The sequence below is a fragment of the Martes martes genome (assembly GCF_963455335.1).
Source record: "Martes martes genome assembly, chromosome: 8".
Classification (NCBI taxonomy): domain Eukaryota; kingdom Metazoa; phylum Chordata; class Mammalia; order Carnivora; family Mustelidae; genus Martes; species Martes martes.
The window spans coordinates 104,498,211-104,509,341 of record NC_137895.1 but is presented as its reverse complement, the minus strand read 5'-3'; positions in this window follow the sequence as shown (position 1 = coordinate 104,509,341).

Here is an 11,131-nt window from a genome sequence, read left to right as displayed (position 1 = left end):
GGATTCATCCATGAGATATGTATTGCCCTATTAATTCTCTTTAACTGCTATATGTTATTCCTCTGTGAATACATCACGTTTAGGAAATTTAGGTTATTTCTCGTTAGATTTTGTTTTTGTTTTAAGTAGTCTCCATGCCCAACGTGGGGCTTGAACTCATGACCCTGAGATCAAGAGTCACGTGCTCTAGTGACTGAGCCAGCCAGGCGCCCCTTAGGTCATTTTTCACTTACAAACAATGGTACTATGAATATATTTTTTTCTTTATCGCATTTATTCACGTTCACAATCCTACGAACATTTTTACACATACCTCCTGGGCACAGGTGTAAATTTCTCTAGAGCACATACCTGGGTGTGGAATGGCTGGGGCATCAGATACACAGCTTCTCCCCCAATAGCATAATGCCAACTTGCCCTCTGGAGTATTTATATCAATGTGCACTCCAGTTGTCAGTGTTCAGGGGTTCCTCGCCCTCCACTTCCTCCCCAGCCCTTTGAATCAAACCTTTTTCAGCCCTGGCTCATCTGTCATCAGATTTTTCTTTCCAGCCTTTTATCTTCACCATCATCAAAATGCATTGGATCAAACACCTGCTCACGTGTATTGGACAGGATGGGAGCCCCAGTTGAGCCCTGCTCCCTAGGGGCTCAGCCTAATCCAGATATCACCAAGATTTACACACACATTCAGACAGATGAGATTTCTAACAGCCTCCTGCAGACCTAGCCTGTGTGAGGCATTTTCCCAGCCATGACAATTATATGAGGAAGAATTGCATTGTGATCCCTGTTTCTAGACAAGAGAAGTAGCTAAGTGTTATGGGTCCAGTTGTGACCCCCACAAATTTGTACATCAAAGTCCCAACTCGCAGCACTTCAGAATGTACCCTTATTAGGAGATAGGGTCTTTAAAGAGAGAATCAAGTTAACATGAGGTCACTAGGGTTGGCCCTAATCCAACATAACTATGTCCTTACTGAAAAGGGGAAATTTGGGCACAGAGGTGCACACAGGAAGAACGCCACATAAAAGTGAAGGCTGAGAATGCGTGCTTTATAAGCCAAAGGACGACAAAGGTTGCCAGTATCCACCAAAAGCTGGGAGAAGGAGGGCCTGGCCAGATCCTTTTTCAGCAACTTCAGAAAGAACCGACCTGGCTGACACCTTGATCCTGGACTTCCAGCCTCCAGAACTGTGAGACAATACATTCTTGTGGTTTAAGCCATCCAGTTAGTGGTACTTATTATAGCAGTCCCAGGAAGCTAATACACCGAGACTTAGAAATCTCACCTAACGGTCAGTTACTGTATGGCAGAGCCAGGAATCAGACCCTTGTGTTCTGTCTCCCAAGTCTTGCTCAAGGTCCATAATGCAACTGTATACACTGATAGATCAGGGAGTGGCCTCCATGCTACAGCGCAGGATGGGCCCAATACTGAAAGGTATCTCCTTTCAGTATCAACTTTGTTTCTGGCAGTTCATTCCTTAGGTTTGAAAATACTTGAACAGCTTCACGAGGTTGTGATTTTTGGCAGTTCGCTCCTTAGGTTTGAAAATACTTCAACAGCTTCAAGAGATCATGATTAATTCATTTTTTAGAAGAAGAATGCTATTAAGGAGCAAGAATGAGATGATTCCAGAGCACTTAGCAAAGTTGCCTTGGGCCAGGCACAACGTGGATGGGATGTCTCCAAACTCTTAGGTCCACTTCCATCTGCAGACAGAACCCCAGGGAAGCATGAACGTACTTTGGTGTAGAACAGAGACTTGGAAGTTTGCAGTTTGGATGGGGTGAGGTTGGGGACTGCATCACCTCATCTCCAGCTGCTCTGACAAGGCCTTTGTTGCCTGGCACTGGGAAGCACTGGTGCTCAGGGAATGCCAATCTCTGGAATGGAGCTGCAAAATAGTCAAGTTGGTTTCTGGGTTCTGTGACCCAAAGTAATGCTCTCTATTCACTATCTATCTCACCATCTTGGAGTGGGACTAAGGAAACGGTCTTTTGCCTTTTTGTGATCCTTGGTTTCTCCCCTTGAAAATTTGTTTTTTCCCCAAATTGTAGGGAGAATGGGAATGTTCTGGCAATGCAAAACTCTGAGTTCTTCTTTCTCGGGAGTTAAAGAACTCCCCTTGATAGGATGATGAGCCCAATGCAGTCTACTCATTCAATACAATCCGTATCAAAACACCAGTAGTGTTTTTCACAGAACTAGAACAAACAATCCTAAAATTGGTGTGAAACCACAGAAGAAGCTGAGTAACCAAAGCAAGCTTAAAAAGAAAAGCAAACCTGAAGGAATCACAATTCTAGATTTCAAGTTATATACAAAGCTGTAGTAACCAAAACAGTATGGTGCTGGCACAAAAACAGGCACGTAAATCAATGGAACAGAAGAGAGAGCCCAGGAATAAACCCATGCTTATATAGTCAGCTAATCTACAACAAAGGAAGCAAGAACAATGGGGAAAAGACAATCTCTTGAACAAATGGTGTTGGGGAAACTGGACAGCAATATGCAAAAGAATGAAACTGGACCACTTTCTTTCATCAGACACAAACATAAACTCAAAATGGATTAAAGACATAAACGTAAGACCTGAAACCATAAAAATCCTAGAAGAAAATATAGGCAGTAAACTCATGGACATTGACCTTAGCAACACTTTTGTGGATCTGACTCCAAAGGCAAGGGAAACAAAAGCAAAAATAAACAATTGTGACTACAGCAAAATAAAGAGCTTCCACACAGCAAAGGAAACCATCAGAAAACAAAAAGGCAATGTACTGAATGGGAAAAGATATTTTCAAGTGATGTATCTGGTAAGGGGCTAATATTCAGAATATATAAAGAACTCATACAATTCAATACCAAAAACCACCCAAATAATCCGATTTGAGCAGAGAACCCGAATAGGCATTTTTCCAAAGAAGACATACAAGGCATACATGGCCAACAGACACATGAAAAGATGTTCAACATCACTCATTATCAAGGAAACACAAATCAAAATCACAATGAGATACTACCTCAGACCAGTGAGAACAGAGTGCCGGTGAGGTGCTGGCAAGGATGCAGAGAAAGGGGAACCCTCTTGCACTGTTGGTGGGAATGCAAGCTGGTGCAGCCACTCTGGAAACAGCATGGAGGTTCCTCAGAAAACTAAAACTAGAGCTATCCGATGATCCAGAAATTCTACTTTTAGGTATTTACCCACAGAAAATGAAAACACTAATTTGAAAAGATATATACCCCCTTATGTATATTTCAGCTCCAGTTACAATAGCCAAATAATGGAAGTGACCCAAGTGTCCATCCATAAATGAATAAAGAAGATGTAGTGCACGTGGAATACTACTCAGCCATAAAAAAGGATGAGCTCTTGCCATTTGCAACAGCATGGATGGACCTGGAAGGTATTATGCTAAGTGAAATAATTCAGATGGAGAAAGACAAATGCCACATGATTTCACTTATAGGTAGAACCTAAAAAAAAAATGAATAAACAAAAAGCAGAAACAGATCCATAAGTACAGAGAAAAAACTGATGGTTGCAGAAGGGGAGGTAGAGGGGATTAAGAGGTACAAGATTCTAGCTATAAAATAAATAAGTCATGAAAGTGAAAACTACAGCCTAGGGAATATAATCATTAATATTGTAATAACTTTGTAGGGTGACTGATGGTGACTACACTTATAGTGACAAGCACTGCCTAATGTATATAATTGTCAAGTCACTATATAATATACCTGGAACTAATATCATATGTTAACTATATTTTAACTTAAAAGAAAAAAATCTAGGCTTGTCTAACTCTAAAAAAACAAAACAAAAAAGATGGAGAAATGCCAGGGAATGTTCTGAGGCCAGTTTGTATCCTCAGCTGGGTGGTCTGTGTCTTTGCCAATAACTTACCTCACTTCCCTCCCCTGGTCATTTTTTTTTTTAAGTTTATTTATTTTTAGGACTCCCTATACCCAATGTGGGGCCCGAGCCCAGGATCAAGAATCGTGTACTCTTCTGATTAGCCAGCCAGACATCCATCCCTGGTCATTTTTTTAACCTGAATTTTACAGAACTCAACAAACTAATTCATTAACAAGGAGTAACTACATTGAACTCTAACGATGAGACACAGGGAGAAAACTTCCAGGAGCACTACTGAGGAAGATTAAACCAGTCTTCTACTGTCAGGAATAGAAGTGGAGATTTTCCCTTCCAAGACACTTGGGAAATATCTCTCATTTTTTTTCATCTTGTGGTTCACATAGATGTTGAAGTGAATGGATCCAAATTCAGAAATTTCGTGAGAAAAAAATGGAAGCATGGGATTCGGCTGCCTCACTGCATTGGTTCTCTTCTAAGTTGTAGCAAGTTTTCCTTTCATTCAGTCAAAAAAGGATTTATTGAGCGCTTACTATGTATCAGACACTGGGGTAGGCTCTGGGCGTGCAATGGTGAATGGGATGAAAGACCCGCTCTCATGAAGTTCCCATTCTAAGGAGGAAGGCAGACAGTGAACAACTACATGTATAATGTCAGGTAGTGGTAAGTGCTGAAGAAAAATACAGCAGGATGAGAGGAGAGAGAGTCATGGGGGTCAGGCGGTGGGTAGATGACGCCGGTGCTTGTCCCCACACATACCCAGACGGGGCAGAGCTGCACCTCTCCATCTCCTCTGTCTGGCCGGGCTCCTCAGGTGACCAGTCACTCGGACCAGGAAGACCCACTGGGGTAAAGAGCATTGTCTCCTGCTATAGAGAGAATGGAGTTACCTCATCTACTCCAGGATGGAACCCTCTTCCTGGCTCTCCTTGGCACAGTGCTCCTCCCACCTGGGTTAACAAGCCACCAAACGCTGAGTCGGACAGACCTGAGAGGGTCGGGATTCCCTCTATTGGAAGAGTACACAGAACACTTGCTGTGTGAGTTCTAGAACAGCCAGAGGGCTATGGGTCTTTGTATTTCTAGTGACAAGGAAGGCGGAGACGGGCTCCGAACATAAGGTTTTCTTGATCTTCATGCTCACTGGCCCTGGATCTTGTAGAGAACTTTCTGCCTTTAGATGAAACCAGACCACACCTTATACTTGCCATTAGGTATCTGACAGTCATTAGCGAGTCTAGATTTGTGCTGGTCAGGAAAACAGTCACCAGCTACAGATGGCTATTGGCCACTTGGGATGCAGCTAAAGAGACCTCTGTTGTACATGTAAACTGTATACCAGGGTTTGAAAATAATACAAGAAACGATGTGCAATACTTCCATTTTTTGTACAAAGTTTACTTTATTTTAAGTTGATAATATTTTGGATCTATTGTATTAAATAAAATATGTCTTAAAGATGGGTCTTTGGGGGGCTCCTGGGTGGCTCAGTGGGTTAAGCCTCTGCCTTCGGCTCAGGTTGTGATCTCAGGGTCCTGGGATCGAGCCCTGCATCAGGTTCCTTGCTCAGTGGGGAGTCTGCTTCTCTCTCTCTGCCTGCCACTCCCCCTGCTTGTACTCTCTCTCTCTGACAAATAAATAAATAAAATCCTTTTTTAAAAATAAACTTCACAGTTTTTTACTTTTTATTTTTTTAAATTTTAAAAAATTTTTTATTTCTTTATTTGAGAGAGAGAAAGAGGGTGAGAGTGCAGGGTGATGGGGAGAAGCAGAGGGAGAGAGAGAGTTTCAAGAAGACCCTGAGCCGATCTTGGGCCCCGAGCAGGTCTCAATCGCATGACCCTGAGATCACAACCTGAACCAAAGAGTCAGAAGTTCAACCAACTGAGCCACCCAGGTGCCCCAACTTTTTACCTTTTTAATATGGCAACTAACAAGTTTAAAGTCATATACGGGTCTATTATATTTCTACTGGATGACACTGGTCTAAATAGATTCACAACTCGTTTCCTTGAACCTGATATAATCAATGTCAGCAGTTCTCGCCTGTTTCAGGAAGTTCTTCTTTATATCTACTCTAAAGCCCTGTAGCTGTTATTCAAAAGCCTGTCCAAGCCTCAGTGGAGATGGCCATGAACTGGTTCCCACCATTCCCGCCATCCTTGCGATAAGCTTTCATGCCTCTAAATACACATCTTCTTTTTAACCTTTTTTCTTCAAGGCTGAGTAATGCTGATTCTGATCTCTGACGGCAGGGATGGGGAGGAGAGCTCCTTTGGCATGGTGGAATCACCCAGTCATTGCTCTGCCACATAAGGAAATTCCCAGAATATTCTTCATAGAATGGGTTATTCAGAGCTAGACAAACAGCTCCCTTGAGCCCGTGGAAGGTGAAGGGCAGCCAGTTCTATTTCAGGCTTTCTCCTCTGGCCCTGTCAGATCTGCTGAGCACAGGAATGAAGTTGTTTTCCAGAATTCTCCTGTCCAGCAAGGGTCCCAGGGAGTCTGTGCCAGTTTTGAAATTTATCACCCTACCTCTACTCCAAGAACTATCAGACTGTGACAACGTTTTCTATTTGACCTCTGGATGATCTTTTCCTATTTTACGGATGGTAAGACCAATGCACAGAAAATTCTGAAACCAGATGGAACACGGTGTTTTGAACTCAGACAAAGCTTGGTCAAGTATTCCAACTCAGTCATTAACTAAGTGGGTGACTCTGAGTGACGTGTCTAAGTTTTGGAATCCACTTCCTCTCCTGGAAAACTGGGATGACATGTAATTTGTAGAATTTCTGTGAAATTTAAATGAGAGGCAGAATAGCAAACTGGGTAAGAGCTCCCTGTGCCTCAGTTTACTCCTCTCTAAAGTGGAGATTCTGATGGGACCTATCTCCTAGTGTTGTGAGATTTAAATGGGGTGATTCTTGGAAGGTTCTCAAAACATTGCCTAGCATGTAATGAGAGCTGAGTAAATATTTGCTGTTATTTGGGAACTGTACGTGCAAATACACACACGTGTGCTTGCACATGCACATGCACACTCCTAGATGCCTCTCCCCTTTGCTCCCATGCTACAGCTGGACTGGTTATCTCTGACATTATTTCGCACACTATTTTTAATTACTTGTCCTCCTTCCCACCAGCTCCTAGGCTTTCTGAAGGTGGGTCTTTTTTTTTTTTTTTTCCTGTCTTTTCTCTCTCTTCTTACCCAAAATTGGTTGAACGAATGGGTCAGCAGGACTCCGTGGACGCAGGAGGAGACATGCCAATATTAACCCATTTACCTAGGCGATGAGACCCTAGAACAACCCATTGAGTTCCCCACCTGAACTTGACGGCAGACTCCGACTAATGCCCTGAGCGCTCACTCCAGACCCCAGTCTACTCATTCCCCTTTCCTACTTGCCAATTCCTCTCACCTGCTGGGCTCCGTGTCAAAATCTGGATCCTGCAAATGCCCTCAGAGGATCTGACAAGGCTGCCCATGCTCAACCTTGTTGCTTCAGAGAATCCTGCTTTGCCTTTCCTCTGGCTTCAGCACTTCTCCTCCTCCCTCCTGTGTTTATCTGCTTTCTTTCCTGCTTCCGTTTTCCACCATTTCCCCCTCTCTCCTCCCTGAAGCTTTGGGCCGGCTCTCAGCTCCCCTGGCCATGACCTCCAGAGAAGTCACGGACTATTCCCCAGGAACCATGTATGATAGCTTGGGTCCGCATTCAGTGAACATCTGGGCAGAATGGTGGTGGGCGAAGGGGAGCCACCCGGCAAAACCTTGACCTTTGGCCTGGAACGAGGGCAAGATACAACAGCGTGGAGGCCTGTGTGAGGTTCTGTCCTGAGATGTGCAGAGACTGTCGCTTGAGATTACCATGAGAGGGGGGACTCTATGAATGGCCACCGAAACCACTAATTATGATGATAAACAGGAAGAAGCAACTGTTTGTATTGTAAATAAGTAAATGTGCGTGGTTCAGTGGACAGTACATGGAGCAGAGGGCTTGCGGGTGGAAGAGAAACAGGAAAATGAAGGGTTTGGAGCAAGTGAGTAGTGACAGGTAGAAACGAAAAGGCCAGAGGGTCCTGAGGAAGGTAGGAAGTGAGCCTGGGGGAGAAGGGAAGTCTGATTTGTCACCTCAGGGAGCAGCAAGTTGTGGTGAGAGAGTAGATCTTTAAGGCAGGCCCAGGGGAGAGGAATCCCCCATTCCACCCCAACAAGGGCTTTCGAGAACTCCATACTTACTAGTGTATATGGGGGCTGGGTGGGGGAGTTGGTGTTCTTGGGTGCGAGCAGGCTGAGCTGAGGATCACCTTGGAAGAGTCCCCAGGCCCAGGAGGGGGTCTGGGTGCCATGGCTGTCCCTCAGGTCTCCACGGCGCAGTGCAGCTCAGGAATTTTGGGGGTCCTGCTTCTGCATCTCAAACTGGCCCGTGGACCAGAAGGCCTCTGGTGATGCTGCAGTCCGCAAGAAAGAGATTGCTCTCCAGAGAGCAGAGCAGAAAAGTGGTGGGCCGGGTGGAAGTCCTTCTGATGGGAGGCTAGCAGCCTCTGGACGGGTCTGGGTCTGCCAAGGCAGGAGTCTGTGTAAGTTCCCCTTACTTTTCTGCCTTCCAGGAGCTTCCAGGCCAGCAGGGGAGGAGACTTTCTCTGAGCAATCCCAATGGCCTCCTTTCTTCCGCTCCCCAACTCTTCATATTAACCATCCAACTTTCCCCGGGGCCTCTCATTGTGGAGGTGAGAAAACCCAGGCATCAGTAGGTCAGTTGTGGAGATAGAATAATGGAAGAGAAGCAGGATGGGAACACGAGCCCTTGAGCCCAAGCCCCCAGTCCAGTGCCACATGTCTACTACCAGGAGGGCGGGGATGCCTGGCTGTGTAGCCCGGAGCGAGCCCCTTCTCCATGGGTCCTGGTTTGCCATCTAAACCCTGCAGCTCTCCCTGCTTGTGCTCTCTCTCTCTGACAAATAAATACAATCTTTAATAAATAAATAAATAAATAAACTCTGCCGCGGTTCATCTTGTATCCTCATGGCCTGCCTAGTTCTGACCTGTTAGGATCCTAGGTAAAGGGACTCCCTGCTTTCCACCAGGGTTCTTAACCCCCAGTGGGAAGGATGGGCACATTCCCATAGCTGTCACTCCCCGGGAGTACTCAAGTGAGTCTCCTTCCCCCTCGGCTCTGGTCCCCGCCCAGCCCCTACACATATCCTGGGGAGACGAGTTATGGAGAAGGACTACTGAAGAGAACCATAGGGGCACCTGGGGGGCTCAACTGTTGGGCGTCTGCCTTCGGATCGGGTCATGATCCCGGATCCTGGGATTGAGACCCTTGTTGGGCTCCCTGCTCAGCAGGAAGACTGTCCTCCCTCTCCCACTCCCCCTGCTTGTGTTCCCTCTCTCGCTCTCTCTCTGTCCAATAAATAAATAAAATCTTTAAAAGAGAGAGAGAGAACCATAGATTTGGAACCAGAAGGAAATTTGAAAACTATCACACCTTATTTATTGTAATTTTTTTTAACATTTATTTATTTATTTAGCAGAGAGAGAGAGAAAACAAGCAGGCGGAGCAGCAGGCAGAGAGAGAGGGGGAATCGGGTTCCCATGGAGAACCCTGGGATCATGACCTGAGCTGAAGGCAAATACTTAACCGACTGAGCCACCCAGGTGCCCCTGTAATTGTTTTTGAGAATAACATAACAGTATAACAAATAACAAATGAGCATAACAAAACAATTGCCATTTTTAAAGCATACAGTTCAGTGGCATTTTGTTCATTCACAATGTCATGTAATCACTTCTGTCTAGTTTGAAAATATTTCCCCCACCCTAAAAGAAAACCCTGTACTCACTGAGCAGTCAGTCCCTGATTGCCTCTCCCCCAGCACCTGGCAACCACCAACCCACCTACTGTCTCTATGGATTCGCCTTTTCTAGATGTTTCATAGAAAAAAAATCAGCATCATTTAAAGAAAAAAAATATTTTATTTATTTGAGAGAGTGAGAGAGAGCAGAAGCGAGCAGGGTGGGGAGGGGTGGGGAGGGACAGAGGCAGAGGAAGAAACAGGCTCCCCGCTGAGCAGGGAGCCCAATGCAGGGCTTGATCCAAGGATCCTGGGGTCATGACCTGAGCTGAAAGCAGATGCTTAGCCAACAGAGCCACCCAGGCACCCCTCAACGCCATATTTTCAAGGTTCATCCATATCGTAGCACGTGTCAGTCCTTCCTGCCTCTTTGTGACTGAATAATATCCGCCCCCCCCCCCATTGTCTGTAGTCTATGGATAACCACCAGCCGATGGCTTCATTCATGGAGCGCCTACGCTGAGCCAGACACTTCCCGGGTACTTCCCTTACATTATTTTCTTTATTCCACCCATTTCTACCCTGGTGGCTCCCACCACGCCGATGAGGAAGCTGAAAGGCAGAGAGAACCAATGCCCTTCCCAAAGGTCGTATAGCTGGTTAGCGGCCAAACCAGGGCTAGAACCCTTGGTGGGGTTTCAGCTCCCAGGTACCTAGGAGGCTGGAGGAAAGTGGGCAAGAGGGCAGTGGCCAGCAGCCCAGGAGAAGCCACACTGAGGAAGATCACCAACTCGGGGTAGGACAGGGGCACACGGAGGCCCGCATCATACGACTTCTCCCCTTCCAGCCACCTCCCTGCTGCCCCTTCTCCTGGGCCACCCACACCCAATCTCCACCTCAGCTGGGGGGCAGCACCTTTCTGACCAACAGGATTTGCCTGCTTGCACTTCAGGCCCCTTGTCTCTGGCCCCCCACGACCAAAGCTAGGACAGCTGGGGTCACCTGCCGCACAGGCCCAAGGCCCTTACATCATGCTCTGAGGTGACCACCATTTTGCCTTGAATCTCTACTTTGCTCTACTCCTGTCCCTCCAAAGAGCGCTGAACAGCCTTCCCCAGCCCTGACTCTTCCATCCTCTAGCACCAGCCTTGGCCTGACCTCCGCTCCCAGACCCCATGTGGGAACCACAACCCAGCAGAGTTGCTTCTGGTCTTTGTTCAGACATCCTATGGTTTAGGGAGGTGGGGAATCGAGGTTATTTTGCCTCAGAAGCTTCCTGTACCCCTGACCAATCCCAGTTGTGTTGCAAATGGGTTATGGAAGTCAAGGTAAGTTCTTAGCCACATTGCTTACAATGCCTCGTTCCCCACCTCAGCGCGCACACACACACACACACACACACACACACACACACACTTCTTCCTCCCCACTCCTCATTCTGTCC